General features: G+C 48.8%; 1 long non-coding RNA gene across 1 annotated transcript in view; it reads right to left on the reverse strand.

The window, feature by feature from the left end:
- Positions 1-1,149: 1,149 nt before the first annotated feature.
- LOC308525717 overlaps positions 1,150-15,109 on the reverse strand; it is a 101,000-nt gene continuing 87,040 nt past the window's right edge. Inside the window, exons 6-8 of the long non-coding RNA XR_013996467.1 lie at positions 5,238-5,348; positions 4,240-4,321; positions 1,150-1,832 (exon numbers count right to left, since the gene is read on the reverse strand). This is a non-coding gene — a long non-coding RNA (uncharacterized lncRNA). The remainder of the gene's footprint in view (positions 1,833-4,239; positions 4,322-5,237; positions 5,349-15,109) is intronic.

The raw sequence follows: 15,109 nt of genomic DNA on the forward strand, positions 1-15,109 counted from the left end.
GCAAATGTAATGACAGGTAGCTGGTGCAGTATGTCATAGCATTCATCTAAGGCAGCGGTTTTCAACCTGTGGGTCGCGACCCCTTTGAGAGTCGAACGACCCTTTCACAGGGGTCACCTAAGTACATCCTGCATTTCAGATATTTACGTTATGATTCATAACAGTAGCAAAATTACAGTTATGAAGTAGCAACGAAGATAACTTTATGGTTGGGGATCACCACAACATGAGGAACTGTATTAAAGGGTCACAGCATTAGGAAGGTTGAGAAGCACTGATCTAAGTGAAGATGTTTGAGGTAGCTTGTAAGACAAGGGGCATTTGAAATGGGATTTGAAGGATTGGAGATGTGCCCTGTGAAGACGTCAGGAAAGGGCCTTTCTACAGAGGTGCACGGTGGAAGGGTAGAGGGGGCACACAGCACGGGACATGACTGGGACACACCCTGACTGTCCAGCAGGACATGCTCGCTGTGGCAGATTGTCCAGAAGTAGGAAGCCCTGGCCAGTGTGGCTCAGTTGGTTGAGCGTGATACTGTGCACCAAAATGTCACCAGTTCGATTTCGGTCAGGGCGCATGCCCGGGTTGCAGACTCCATCCCCAGTAGGGGGAGGGCTTGCACATCCATCAATATTTTTCTCTCTCTCTCGTCCTTCCTCTCTCTCTAAAAATCAATAAAAACATATATATTTTTAAAGTTACAATTTAAAAAAGAAGAAGCAGAGGCATAATGAATGAGAACTTGGCCTACCTCTCCGAGTGGTTGTTTTTGTCATTCTAGAGTCTAGACCAGGGGTGGGAAAACTGTTTTACTTGAGGGCCACAATGGGTTCTTAAACTGGACCGGAGGGCCGGAACAAAAGCATGGATGGAGTGTTTGTGTGAACTAATATAAATTCAAAGTAAACATCATTACATAAAAGGGTACGGTCTTTTTTTTTAATAGTTTTATTCATTTCAAACAGGCCGGATCTGGCCCGCGGGCCGTAGTTTGCCCACGCCTGGTCTAGACCATGCCCTGAGTTGAACTTGACCTTGTTCTTAATCTCCAATACTGAAATGTGTCTTGTAATTATAGCATTAACAGTTAAATCTTTCAATCAATGCAGGTGTTACAGAAGACTGGAGAAAAACCAAGCAACGCTTAGAGAGATGGAGTTATATTTATTATTACACGCAGGCCCAGAGAAAAATGACTCTAGAATTCTGGGCGAAGTCACTCAGAAAGTTTCCTGTATTTGTATCTTTTTACCCTCTTTGTCTCCCAAATATGGGGTTTTCTGGTCCCCTTTGTGAGTTCTTAAAAAGCCCCTATGTGCTGGGTCTTTGAGACCTCAACCACAGACTTGGCCTGGTGCCAGCACTGATAACTTTGTCTGGGGAAGATGGATACTTCATTCCCCACTGGTTTTCTATACAGGACTCAAATCATTGACTCTCTGGGGTCATTGTTGGGGAGGGAGTTATATTGACACCTGAGGACTATAAGCTTAATAGAATTAATTCTCTGCCAAATAAAGTTAGTGGGCTTGCTTATAAGGGCCTGGAATGAGGGCCAGGAATAATCTCTAGAGGGTCCGAAGAGTCCTGGACTCTATTTTCCATGGCTGTCTTAAGCCGGGTGTGATGAAGACACTTCAGGATCCTGTCGACCTTGATTGCCGTGGGGGTGGTCCTTTTCATGTAGGAGTCAGTCCTTGGGTGGCAGATTTCATTATCTAAACAGAGTCACCAGGTTGGAAGGGATGGACCAGATCAGAATTTGGTACAGGCAGAGCGTGTTGAACGTGCTTCTGGACTGCTTTCTGGGTGGACTGTAAAGCCTGCAAGAACTAGAGAAAAGATTGGTTATGGATTTCAGCTTTTCTAGATTGGGCAGGTCAGTGTCTGAAAGAGTCACTAGAATCTGTAGAGGCCCCAGTGGTTTTAGGGCAGCCTCCCAGGCCACTTTGTCTGTGGCCTGGTTCCCTCTTGCTTCTGTGGAGTCTCCTTACCTTGTAAATAGCATTATGTACATGAGCCACTGCAAATGAGTACCTGCTATCATTATAAACTGTTACTGATTTTTCTTTTGCCCACTGGAGAACCTGAAACTGGGTGACTCGAGCGTTTGACATCTAGCGCTCCAGTGTGTTCTGGAGTAAAGCCTTGACTGCATGTGGGCCATTAGTTCCTGCCCTATGGTTAACTTATTTGCTTTTTTGATAAGCATAGCTGTGGCTGCTACTGCCCAGAGGCAAGTAGGTCACCCAAATGTAAAGGGGTCAAGTCTTTTGGACAAATAGGTTACTGGCCTTTTCTAGGGGCTGAGACTTTGGGTGAGTACCACTTTAGCTATGCCCCTTGTCTTACATACCCATCATGAAGTATAACATTGGCACTGCGGCCACTTCTGACAGCTAAATCTTTTGCTACTAAACATGACACATGGTAGAGCTATACAAACATCTTAGGGAGGTGACCTTCTATTTTTGACCTTCTCACACAAAGCAAAACTGTCCTTGTCTCTCTGGAGTCATGTCCATAAAGACACAGGCATTATCGAAGTCTATTATACAGTTTTCTGGAGGCTACTGTCAGGGATGTGTATGGTGGCCAGTTCCTTTTTTTTCTAGCCACAAACACAGTCTGTCCAATTTCCCTAAAATGTATTCTGAGTTGTTTTGCTATACACAGGCAGCTTAACCACTATACAACTGGGTTTGGACCTCTGTCTAGCAAACTGCACTTTATAAGTTCAATATGCAAACTCTGGTTCTCCTAACTCAATGGGGTCTCAGCCAGTCCCTCAGTCAGACTCCTCCTCTCTTGGAGAATCTCAAAGTCCTGAAGGCTCCACAGTCCAGGGAGAGTGTCTTTCCTTTGCCCTTTGACTTTAAGCTGCCAGTCCAAAACAGCCATAGTTGCAGTTAGAAACAGCTTTGCATATTGCAAAACACTCCTGTGGCAGTGACTTGGGTATTAGGCCCCTTGGTTACTTTACTCGGTGGTGAAGTAGGGAGTTTGTAATTGTCCATCCAAACCTGTACCATTAGGGTAATAATGTAGGGCTGTCATGAAGGCCTTTTCAGTGTCTGTACCCCATAAAATCTTGCTCTTTTTGGTCCATGATGTGGGCCAGGGAGCCACCAATGCTCATGCTCTGCACGCAGTGACTCAGGGCTCCAGGGCTCCCCTGGCTTGTGGACTTAGCTGGCAATGAGCACAGCTCACTGGTGTAGAGGTCGGACAGACGAGTGGTGTCAGGATGGCCTGGGAGCAGCCACTCATGGCTATCCTTGCCTCTGGCCAGAGCTGATTCACATGGTGAGAGAGGCTCAGAAATGCAGAACAGCACAAACTCCTTGCTACTTGGCACACAGGGCAGCACACTCACCCTCTTGTTCCTTTACCTGTGCAGCCAGCCAACTCAGTCACCTTCGGGAAGAACATCCAGAACGAATAATAAAATAAAAGTACCTCATGCCAATCCACATAGCACTTCAAAGTACTAAGAGTAAAAAACTCACTGTCCATGCATTTCTACAGAAAGGCTACTTGCTGTCCAGACCCATATTCTTGCTCGTTTTTCTTCTTCTCAAAAGAAGGAAACACATCATTCTGGAGCCATCGAGACGGAGCAGACCAATGGCCAGCTGTCCACCCAATGATGTCAACCATGGTCTCAGAGAGAATAGTATCTGCGGACTCCAGAGAGAGCAGCAGTGGGCTGAGTGGGGAGAGAATTGAGAACCTGACCAGTGACCAGCACGGTGGTGAGCTGATTTGTCTTGAAGGCAGTGAGTCTTAGCACTGCTCTGTGAGCAGGACGGGAATGACTCAGAGAGGACTGGACCAGCGGCCTGTTGGAGCCAGAGTGGCGGCTGCCCTGGACCCTTCCCCCTTCTCTCCTGGCCAGGCCCTGGACTCCAAAGTATTGTGGCGACTCCTGATTATTTTTCTTCTTTTCTCTTGCCAGTTTTCCCTGAAAACCATCCTGTTATATGAAGCTTCCACACAGCTCATGGGTGGAGAGGAGTGTAAGGTTCTGAGAGAACCAGAGCTTCTAGCAGAAGGACCAGGAAGGTGGCTGAAATCCAGGGAGAGAGGAGCTGTGGGTGAGCTGGACCCGCACAGAGCACACCCTGGAGGCCAGCATAGGCTCTGCGCATGCTGATGCTGAGGTCACCCCCAGAGCTGCTGAGACACAAGTGACTCTGAACTTCATATGCTCCACAGCCTTACACAGGGGGCTCTCACCTCTGACACTCCGTGGTGGGAAGACAGACTGTGGAACCCGTCCAGCAGGGGCAGCACATCCATCACCAGCCTCATGTGAAGTCTGGAAGGAGAAAGGATCTGCATGTGAATAGGCACAGGGCTCAAGTGCAAGGGGCCAGGGCAGTAGAGCCCCAGCCTGCAGACCCACCACACCCTGCACTTTAGTTCCAAGTACAAGCTCTTTTTTGCAATAGTAACAATTGTAGATTTGACTTTGAAGAAAAAATAACCCAAATTACATTAGAGATTTCAATTTTGGTTTGTCACATCTTCAGTACATGTTAGCTGAACCCACTGTGGTAGTCATTTCACAATGTAGGCAAATCAAACCATCCTTTTGTCTGCCTTCAACTTATACAGTGGTGTATATTGATTATTTCTCAATAAAGCTGGGAAAAATAAACAGTGCCTTCATAAACGGGAAAAAAGTGGTTATAGATGCAGTGGAATGAAAACACCATAACTAAGAGAAAACAAATCAGGATACACACATAACAAATAGTATCATCTTGCCCTGGAGGCGTGCTCACTGGTTGAGCCTTGATCTATGAACCAGGAGGTCATACATGGAGTCCCTGTCAGAGTACGTGGGGCTCCATCCTTAGTAGGGGGCAGGTACGATGCAGGTGATGAATGATTCCTTCTCATCATTCATATTACTACTACCTCTCTCTCTCCCTCTCCTTTCCTCTATGAAGTCAATACAACATATATTAATATAAATGAATTAATAGTATCACCTCAAAAAGGTATCTAGATATATAAATGTACGAAAGACAAAAGGAAATACTTTGAAATGTTGACAGTGGTTAACCTTGGATAGTGGAAAGAAGTGATTTCCTTTACTTTATACTATTCTTTTTAAAATTCTAAGGATCCTATATTATTTTGATAATGAAAAAAATCTTCTAAAACACATTTAAGTAACTTTTTTTGGTGTAAAATGCATTTTGCATCCATGTTCAGTGACCATCCACTTATCTTTGAGAAGCTTAAAAAGTGCTTTGCGTTGTGAAATATCCTTTAAAATGCATTCTTGCACTCCAACAGCTCCTGAATGAGAAGACTGGGCTTCAGAGATGCTGGGTCTGCTTGAAAAAAATAATGGGCAGGGGTTAGAGGCACGGTAGGGGATGGGGCGGGTCAGCAACCCTGAAGCGAGGCTCTTAGGCAGGATGCCTCAGGGTCCACAGCTCAGGCTGTATTTGAAGAATTCTTCATTGGAAGGCTGATCTCTACAGTAAAGTTTCAGATTTGATAAACTTCAGACATAGTCACAGTAACCTTTTTTAAAACGGTTTTTGTCGTTCTTATTGCAAAATCTATATATATATATAAAAGGCTAATGTGCTAAGGATTCCACCACCTGACCACTCACTATGAAGAGCACTGATCACCAGGGGCAGACGTTCAATACTGGAGCTGCTGTGACCTGAACTGGCCCTTTACAGAGGAAGGGCCCTGCGCACCCAGAGTCCACAAGCAACACTCCGCTTTTCCCAAGTGGGACACAGGCCCCGCCACGAACCCATGGCACAAAGCCCACAGGCCAGCCCAGCACAGAAATGATGGCTGTGGCCACCAGGTAATCATGTCACATAGTAATGCCAGGCTTCCTCTCCCTAGCGACTAGCCTCCTTGGAGTTTCTTCACCCACTTGCTTTATAGCCAGGTGCAAACATTTTACACTTTAACCAAATGTCTTTGAAGTGTTTTCATGTGCCTCATCTCATTTGATCCTCACTGAAGTCCTGGAATAGGTAGAGAGGAGACTCGATAGAATCCTGTTTTCATTTCATTAGCCAGAAAATGAAGATTTAGAATGTTTTAAAAATTGACCCAACTGAAAAGAAGCAAGAAATGGTAGAGCCTGAACATGACTTCAGGTTTTCTCACTGCACGGAATATAGTCAAATAGGGCTATAGTTAAATATTTCTCCCTTTGTTATCTCTGCATGATCCACAATAATAATCTGCTTTCATATTGGTATTTATGCTGTTTTGCTGTCAATATCCTGAAAAAGAAATTGGGGCACTTCACCAAGCTGGAAAAAGTTTACCTAATCAGAAAGCAGGTCTAAGTAAGCAAATATCTATATCTATATCTATATCTATATCTATATCTATATCTATATCTATATCTATATCTATATCTATATCTACCTATCTATCTCACTGGCACCAGTTGCATGTGTTTCCATCTGTCATTGTTGATCGTGAATTTGGTATACACTTCTATTATTGAGAAAGGGCAAATAGTGATCTTACAATATTTCTTCTAATTAATTTCCTTTCAATGTGCACCAATTCATGCACTGGGACTCTAGTAATTAAATAATACTATCAAGACTCCTAAGAGAAACATATGTATACAGAAAAGATTTTTAAAGGATTCAGATCTCCTAAGTCACAGCTGTATGGTTCTAACCTCAACTGGGTCTACAGAGGCTGACAGGAAAAATAGAATGAGCACTTGCCCTGGCTTCTCATTTGATCTCTGCTATTAATAGCTTGTGGTCTTGGGGATTTCACTTACCCTTTCTGGGTCTCCTAGCTGCATCTATAGGATGAGGGTAAAATTAGACCTCTTAAATAAGGTTTCTACAAACGCTTCAAAAAATAATTGTAGGTTCAGATTTCTACAATGTTCCTAAATATCTCAGCAATAATAAACTTTTCCTGTTTTAAACTTTGTGGTACAAAACTTCACAAAAATGTAAATACAGTTTTATAATACCACTCATTTAAAAAATATGCAATCTCTATAAAACTTATCCTATAACATTTTGGTAGATACTATTAAACGTTTCTTAGTAACTGTACTATAACCCAAATTAGTCAATTTAGCATTATCTTTTTAAAACATCAATTGCATATTCTTTGTATTGGTGTGAAAAGGCTCAGAAAATACAGATGTGTTGAGCACTATATGTCACTTTTATTAAAATTCAACAAGTAACTTCCAAGGTATGGAAAACTTCAGGTGAAGCCAATTTTGGGGGTATAAAAATCAAGTCTTGTAAACATCAAATTAAAATGTGGCTGTATTTTCTGCCTTTAAAGTTAAAAAACATAAGAGTTGTTATTTAGCTCACTCAAATGGTTTGTGAAGCTGAAATACTTCCTTCCATGTAGGGTCTGCCCCATCCTGACATTAGTTTAGTGCAAGGACTGAGAGCCACATGTCACCTATTCTCCCCAGTGAGGAAGGGAGCTGTGTGTAAATCATTCCTACCACTAAGCCCCTCTGACAGCCAGGCGCTAGGCAGCAAGGATGCCAGCCTCAGCTCACAGGTGGAAGAAGTGCTGCCATCTCTCTCAGAACACTTCCAAACTCAGCCTGAGAAGGACAGGCCCTACCAGCCAAGACCCAGTCAGGCCACTGCTGGGCTCTAAGTAAAGACTGATGATTGTCTCTACCTCTTATTTCTTCTGAGACCAAACCAACCACCTCCCACCCAACCAACCAACCACCCAACCTACCAACCAACCACCCAACCACCCAACCAACCACAATTTAATCATCATCTTTGCACTGAAGCCACTGCTGAATAAAAACAAAGTTGTATATGGGCTCACGTGGTGACTACCCTCCAAGACACATATTCCCAGGCCAGGAATAAGCTCTGCCCCTGCCCATTCCCTTCCCTCACCTCGATTCTCCACCCTCCCCCGCTCACACACCCCCGCCCCCCCCCCCACACACACACACCCTATTTGACCAGGTCGTTAACATTCTAGGGACTACAGATCTGTCTTGTCCCCTGGCTTGAGACACAAGCCCCAGAGAAGCAGGACCCCTCACTGCCTGGCTTAACAGACAGGGGCCCTGCTGGGGTCTGGCTGGAACTCTGTCCCCAGCTGCCTCCTGTCAGCTCAGCAGCCACCACTCCTCCAGGTCCAGGGAGCACATGCAACCTGCCCCACAATGACAGGGGACCAGCCCCGCACAGGGAAGGAGCCCACACTGGGGCTACTGGTCTCTCACTGTGGCTCTTGGTCCCAGGTGGCGACTTGATGGAGCCTCTCCACTCTCCTGCTTTCTCCCAGGAACCAGGGGCTGGCCAAGTCCCATTCTTCGGGAAAGTGACTCCTTGGCTGCCCCCACAGAGCAAGGCCCAGGGGAACCCCAATCTTACAAGCGTTTTAAATACCTGACAAGCCCAAATTCACCCTTGGAATGAGCTGTTCCTGCCCACAACAGCCACTACCCCATGGGACACTCCAAGTCCCAGAACCTGAGACAGCCATGGGCAAACTATGGCCCGTGGGCCGGATTTGGTCCGTTTGAAATAATAAAACTAAAAAAAAAAAAATAAGACCGCACCCTTTTATGTAATGATGTTTACTTTGAATTTATATTAGTTCACACAAACACTCCATCCATGCTTTTCTTCCGGCCCGCCAAGAACCCATTGTGGCCCTCAAGTCAAAAAGTTTGCCCACCCCTGTTCTAGAGGCAACTGCCTTTCCAGTTCACTTGAGTGGAGAAGGTCAGGAGACCAGGATGTCTCTCTCTTGCTTCCCATTTTTCTGACGCTCTGGGCAGAAGAAAGCCCAGGGCGAGAGATGTTTCTCTTACTGGGGAAACAGGCACAAGCACCACCACCGATACCCCTCACCCTCTGGAACAAGGCACACACAGGTAACCAAGGGCAGGCCCTTTCAGCTCACACTTGGGCGCCAACTGGGGTCACACCTGGGGAGCCCCACACCTCTTACCCCTCATCCCAGGTGTGCGTGCGTGCGTGTGTGTGTGTGTGTGTGTGTCCGGGATGGTGAGGGGAAGGAAGCGAGGGATGAGGGATACTCATCCTGGGCTAAGGAGCAGGTTGCTAAGTGTCAGAAGCCTGGAGGGTATTGGAGGGTGTGTCATGTTCACTGCCCAGGTCATGGCTCACAGGAAGGGAAGCCGAGTGATGGGGTCGGAGATCTGCTACCCACTTGTTAAATCGCAGGGGTGCTCAATGGGTCATCAACTTCACTCCCTGCCTGGAGGTCTTTGCAGATGGCCCTCTCTGCCTGATCTGGGGAGCAGAATGGGTGGTGGGCATCTTCCCCACTGGTAATGCCCGGGGTCCCTGATGCCTCCTGGCCCGGTAGCGGGCTCTGTCTTTGCAGAGCTCCAACAAGGGCAGCATAGAGAACCTGGCTGACAGGTTCACTTATGTCCTCAACGGGTACAAAGGACAAGTGTGTCAGGACAGGAAAACCGTCCAGTGCCAAACTGAGGTGAGAGCTGGCCCACACCCAGGACCCTGAGGTGACTGGGGTGGGACCAGAAGTCAGACTCAAATCTGGGGCCTCACAGTTCTCACAAGCCCACTCCCAAAGTGATCTGCACCTTCATTCCTCCAGACCAGCTCCCTGGTAGGGGAGAAAAGCAGTCTTTCTTCCTGTGTTATTGGGATCAGAGAGAAAGCATCTGTTGCTGTCTTTGCCTGATGCTCCTTTCAACTGATGAACTCCCTGCCCCAAGTATCCTGTGGACCAGCCCCAGCCCGACTGTCCTTGTAGGCCTTCTCCAAGCCTTACACATCATCCCACTTGATAGTGCAGTGTATTTAAAAAAGAAAAAAAAAGGGGGGGAGCGGGGGGGCGGTTAGAGGTGTAGGAAGGGATTAAGGTCTTGAATACTTTTCTCTGCAACCTATCACCTCACAGAGGACGACAAACCATTGCAGTGCGGCCAGCTCAGGAGCTGTGGCCTGACCCAACTCCATATCATCCCAACAGGAACAGAGTTTTCCTCAGTCATTCAGGCTTTCACTGTGGCTACACCTTGACACAAATCAATTGTTGCTAGCTCAGCAGGGCTGCCAGGAACATCCTCACTGTGTCCTCACTGACTAGGTCTGCCATGACACAGGACCACAGATTGGGTGGAAGGTTCCTGATGCCTCCTGGCTCAGTACCCACTCTGTCTTTGCAGAGCTCCAAGGAGGACATCATTGAGGTGCTGGCCCATGGACCCGACTACACCACCTACGGGGTCAGGGTGCAGGTGCACCAGGCTGATGACACAGACCAGTGCCTGTCTGAGGTGAGAGTTGGCCTCGAGGGTCTCTACACCCAAAACCCCAACACAACCTGGCAGTGCCCAGAACCCACACTCCAATCTGGGGACTCTCCGGGCACCCTCCCAGGACTCTCCCTAGTGTCCCACAGCCCCTAGACAAAGAAATGCGGACCCCCACGCCCCCGTCCAGCTACATGGGACGGTAGAGAGACGCCCCTCACGTATTTGTAGCAATATCAGAGAGAGAAATGTCGTGAGACTTCACAGTGGACCATGAGCACTTGGGCATTTCGCTGTTTGTGTTGCTTAAACTCCACTTGCCACGTATCCTCTGGAGCACTCAGCTCCACTGTCCTTGCAGACCTGGTCCAGTCGGGGAGGTCGTTTGCCCAGCGATGTGGCCTTTCAGTGCTGATGGACATGGGCCTAATGCAGTTCAGCTGCCATGTCAGCAGTGCTGCCCGGAACACTGATGTGTGTCGGAACGGACTGTGTTAGGTTGCTTGCTTGTGCTGCCATAACATAGGGCCGCACTGGGTGGTGTTAACAGCAGACATTCATTTTCTCACAATTCCGGAGGCTAGAAGTGAGAGGTGGTGCTGTCAGTGGGGCTGGTATCTCCTGAGGGGGTCGCTCCTCAGCTTGTAGATGGCTGTCTTCTCTCTGTGTGTCACATGGACTCCCCTCTGCACTGCCACGTGTCCTCCCCTCCTCTTCTAAGGACACTGGTCAGATTCGATGAAGACCCACACCACTGAATTCACGTCACCTGAATGACTTGCTTGAAGACTAAAACTCAAATGCAGACACATAATCAAGTTCGAGGGGTTGCAAAGTCATGGGATTAGGGGTACACAATTCAGGCCACAGGACATGTAATGTCCCCAGCTGGAGATGAACGCCCACTGCTGGGGGAAGGACGAGCACGTGTAAAATTTGAACGGCTGCAGGCAGATTCCAAACCCAAAGGGCTGTGGCAGGGACGTTGCCAACAGCAGTTTCTGATGATGGCTGCTGCCTTGCTCTCAGCCTGGCCCAGGAAATCTCACTCATTGAAATTTTCACCTGGCCGACGTCAAGGTGTCCAACTCAAACACAGTGTTCCGTCCCTGGCAATTGCCTCATGGGGACACTGAGGCACCTGTCACTTTACACCCATCACCTGGATCAGCTCCTCCCCGAGTCCTCTGGTCAGATTCCTGCCCCGTGATCGCCTTTCTCCCATCTGCAGTCTCCAGGCATTTGCCACCTTGCGGAATCTGCCATCTCCATAATGAGGGTCTTACAATGCCCTTTAATGTAAAAGGATAAAACATAACTTTCTCTTTTGAAGTCAAAGGCTTTCACAGGCCATTTCTACCGTGTACACTGTTCCCACGCTGGGGAGGGACAAGGTTCCCACACCCTCTCCACCCATGTCCGTAGCAGGGAAGTCTCTGGCACCTGAGAGGGGATGTCATGCGGGACAGTACCCAGTTCTGACCTGCATGCCCTTGAGCAGGCATCTGATATTTCCCAAGCCTGTGTGTTCTCATCTCTGTAACGAGGACCTTTCTTTGGGACTCACAGGGCAAGGGCTCTCATATACACTATTACTACAAGGAGGTTTGTTGATCGTCAGCTAAAGGGAAGGGGGCTGTGAGGGGGGAAAGGTGCCAAGAAGGTGGCAATTGTATGAACATGTACGGAACTTCAGTGGCACTTTGAAGGCCTAGAACCTCCTCCAGCCGGGGCACCCCTGTCCCTCCTCTTGCACACGTCCCAGTGGGGCTGGGTCCTCCCGACTGAGCTCAGAACCTCCATCCTTGTGGGATTCACGGTCATGCCGCTGACATGGATATCCTTCCTTCTCCCACCCAGTGTGCAGCTGAGCGAATTGGTAACCTGCATGAGTCCTGCAGGATGCAGGCCCTCCAGGAAGGCACCTCGGAGAAGGTGGCCATGGCCATGGTGCCAGCTTTCCCGGGGGGAATCGTCCCCCACGTCTCCACGCTGGCCTGCTCCAGAGCCCAACGGTTCCTGGACGAGCTTCTAACTAGGTGAGCACACACTCGTGCCTCTGCCCACTGCTAGCTGTGAGGTATGAAAACGTCACCACATCTTCCCGAGTCTCAGGATGCTCCTCTGAAAGTGGGCTGCTGTGGGGGGAACCTCATAGCACTACTGTGGGGACAAGCCAGGGCAGGTCTCACCTGCTCCCTGGCTCTGCAGACAGGGAAGCTGGATGTGCGGCGGTATTGGTGGCAACTCTTTCACTCTGTCCCACGGAAAGAACTCTGACACACCCATCAGCGGCCTGTGGCATCAGAGGTTGGAAAAGCACATGCAAAGCAACCTGTTAAGCAGTGTGAGATTTCACCTAGCCGGTCCTGGAACTTGGTGTAGCCACACTTGGGATTTCTGGGGAGAGCACGGGCCCAGGCCCACTCAGATGTATGGCATGCTTCTGGTTGGAGTTTCTTTACTCGACAATGTGCACGCACTTGTGGAGACACTTAGCCTGACTCAAGGAATGAAGCAGACGCAATCCCTGGGACTCAGTTCTGGGCATTGGGTCCAGCAGTCACGCTCTCCATCATTCGCAGGTCGTGTCCACCATCCATCAGGGCTGATGCAATCAGAGTGATTTTTCCATCTGGAGGCACACATGCTTACAATGACCGCGCTGACACACCGCAGGACCAAGTCATAAAGTGAGTGGTCTCCGGGTCCAGAAGGAGGGCCCCCAGAGTCAGCATCGTGGGGACTGTGGTGGGTGGGGGGTGGAGAGTGCCTGGCAGAACCCTAATCTTATACATCATCTGATTCCCAAGAAAGGCCTGGGCTCTGGAGTCTTCTATTCCAGGAGGACAGGAGTTAAAGATGACAGTGTGTGGGGTCCCGGGCTTTGTAGACCCAGAGGAGACGCTGTGCTGAGTTGTCCCTCACAGTCCCCTCCCACCCCCCACAGACCCACCCGCTCTGCCTGCCCTTCTCCATATCCATCTCCCCTGACCACGGTGGCCAGGCTCAGAACAGGCCTGTGGTGAGCAGGCTGCTCACAAGTCTGTCTCAGTCCTCAGCCCAGATGCCCAGGGCCTGGAGGGTGGGGGTGGGCAGTGCACTGGTCCTTCAGGAGAGCTGCCAGTGGGAAGAAGAGTCTCACACAGACTCCATGTTGAACCTGCTGGATCCCACAACTGCTACAACCAGGACAGCCACACTGGGGCCGGGGTTGGCATGGGGCTGTCCCCTGGGTGGGCAAGGGGGGGCCTGCATAGAGGCTCAGATCTAAACAAGTGTGCCATGGGAGGGCAGAGTGGAAGGAAAGACCAGGACTCAGAATCTGCTGCCCACCTGCCTCTCCCCAGGGCCTTTGCTGCGATGGTGGGGACCTGGCTGGACCACGTCCAGGGTTTGGGGCAGCGCCTTCCTTTCGCCTGCTTCGAGGTAGAGCAGGTCTTGGTGCCCGTCAACTCCCCTGCCTCACACCTGGTGGGCCACGCCCAAAATCTATGGTTGGCGCTGCAGCACCTTGAGCCCACCGAGGCAACTCAACAAGGTGAGGCGGAATGATCATCCGGGCAGATCATCGGGGGAGGGCAGGCTCATGGGCTGGAGTTCCCTTAAAGGCGGTGGCATCTTTCCTGTCTGCACTAAGTCACAGGAAAGCCAGGAGTGTGAGTCAATGTGTCTCTTTCTCCTGCTCCAGGTCCACGCCCAGAGCTCCAGAGATGTCCGGAGGCAGAGGAAGGGCCCGCTCAGGGGCCAGAGCCTGGTCCAACGAGAGGCCCTGCCCTGGCCAGGCTTGGCCCGAGGCAGTACCTGAAGCCATTATGGAGCCAGCTACTGGCTGCGCTGGAAGCCTTCTCTCGTGCTATCAGAAGAGTTCTAGGCGATTATCTTAAATAATTCAGAGGAATACATCCCAACTGGACATTTATAATAGTAAATAAGGATAATTTCTAAAAGTACCTACCTATTTATGTAGACTATTTCCCATTCAGTTAAATACTCCTTTTGAATAAATAAGTTTGTTTATTAAAAACATGTGTAGATCATGTCTTCTCACGTACATATACATAGTTCCATACACACACACACACACACACACACACACACACACACGCACGTACACATATATGCTGACATGGAAGGTGCTCACTGTATAATACAGTTTTAAAATAAGTTTTGAAACATTTAATTTCCTCTGATAACTACGTATACACTGATAAAATGGGGAAATAAAATCTGGAAATATATACACCAGAATGTTCACACTGGTGAACTGTCAGCAGTGAAACTACCAGAAGTGACAGTTTCTCCTCATTTTGCTTCATGTATAGGTTCTGGTTGACACAAGGATCATACCTCCAAGATATAGACAGACAGTAGAGAGAGGAAGGGAGAGGCAGAGAACACAGATGAGAGGCGCACCAGCCGCCTCCTGCCCACCCCCGTGACATGGAATTGACCACAAAACCCTGCCATGTGCCCTCCCTGGGAACAGATCCAGAAACTTTCAGTGCAAGGGGAGAGGCCAATCCAATGAGCCCCATCAGCTGGGGTTAGACTCAGTATATATTTTAACAATACACTTTGATTGATTTCAGGGCGGGACAAAGGGCGAGACAGAAACGTGAACCATGAGAGACAAACATGGGTAGGTTGCCTCCTTCACGACCCCTATTGGTGATCCAGTCTGCAACCCAGGCCTGTGCCCTGACCCGGAATCAAACCAACTGTGCACTCCTGCCTGCTTCACAGACGGACGCTCGACCACCGTGCAACACTGGCCAGAGTCAATCATATCTTTCTAAACTTTCCCAAGTGCCAATTTGTGTCCTGAAA

This window comes from Myotis nattereri (genome assembly GCF_964212035.1).
Source record: "Myotis nattereri genome assembly, chromosome: 10".
Classification (NCBI taxonomy): Eukaryota; Metazoa; Chordata; class Mammalia; order Chiroptera; family Vespertilionidae; genus Myotis; species Myotis nattereri.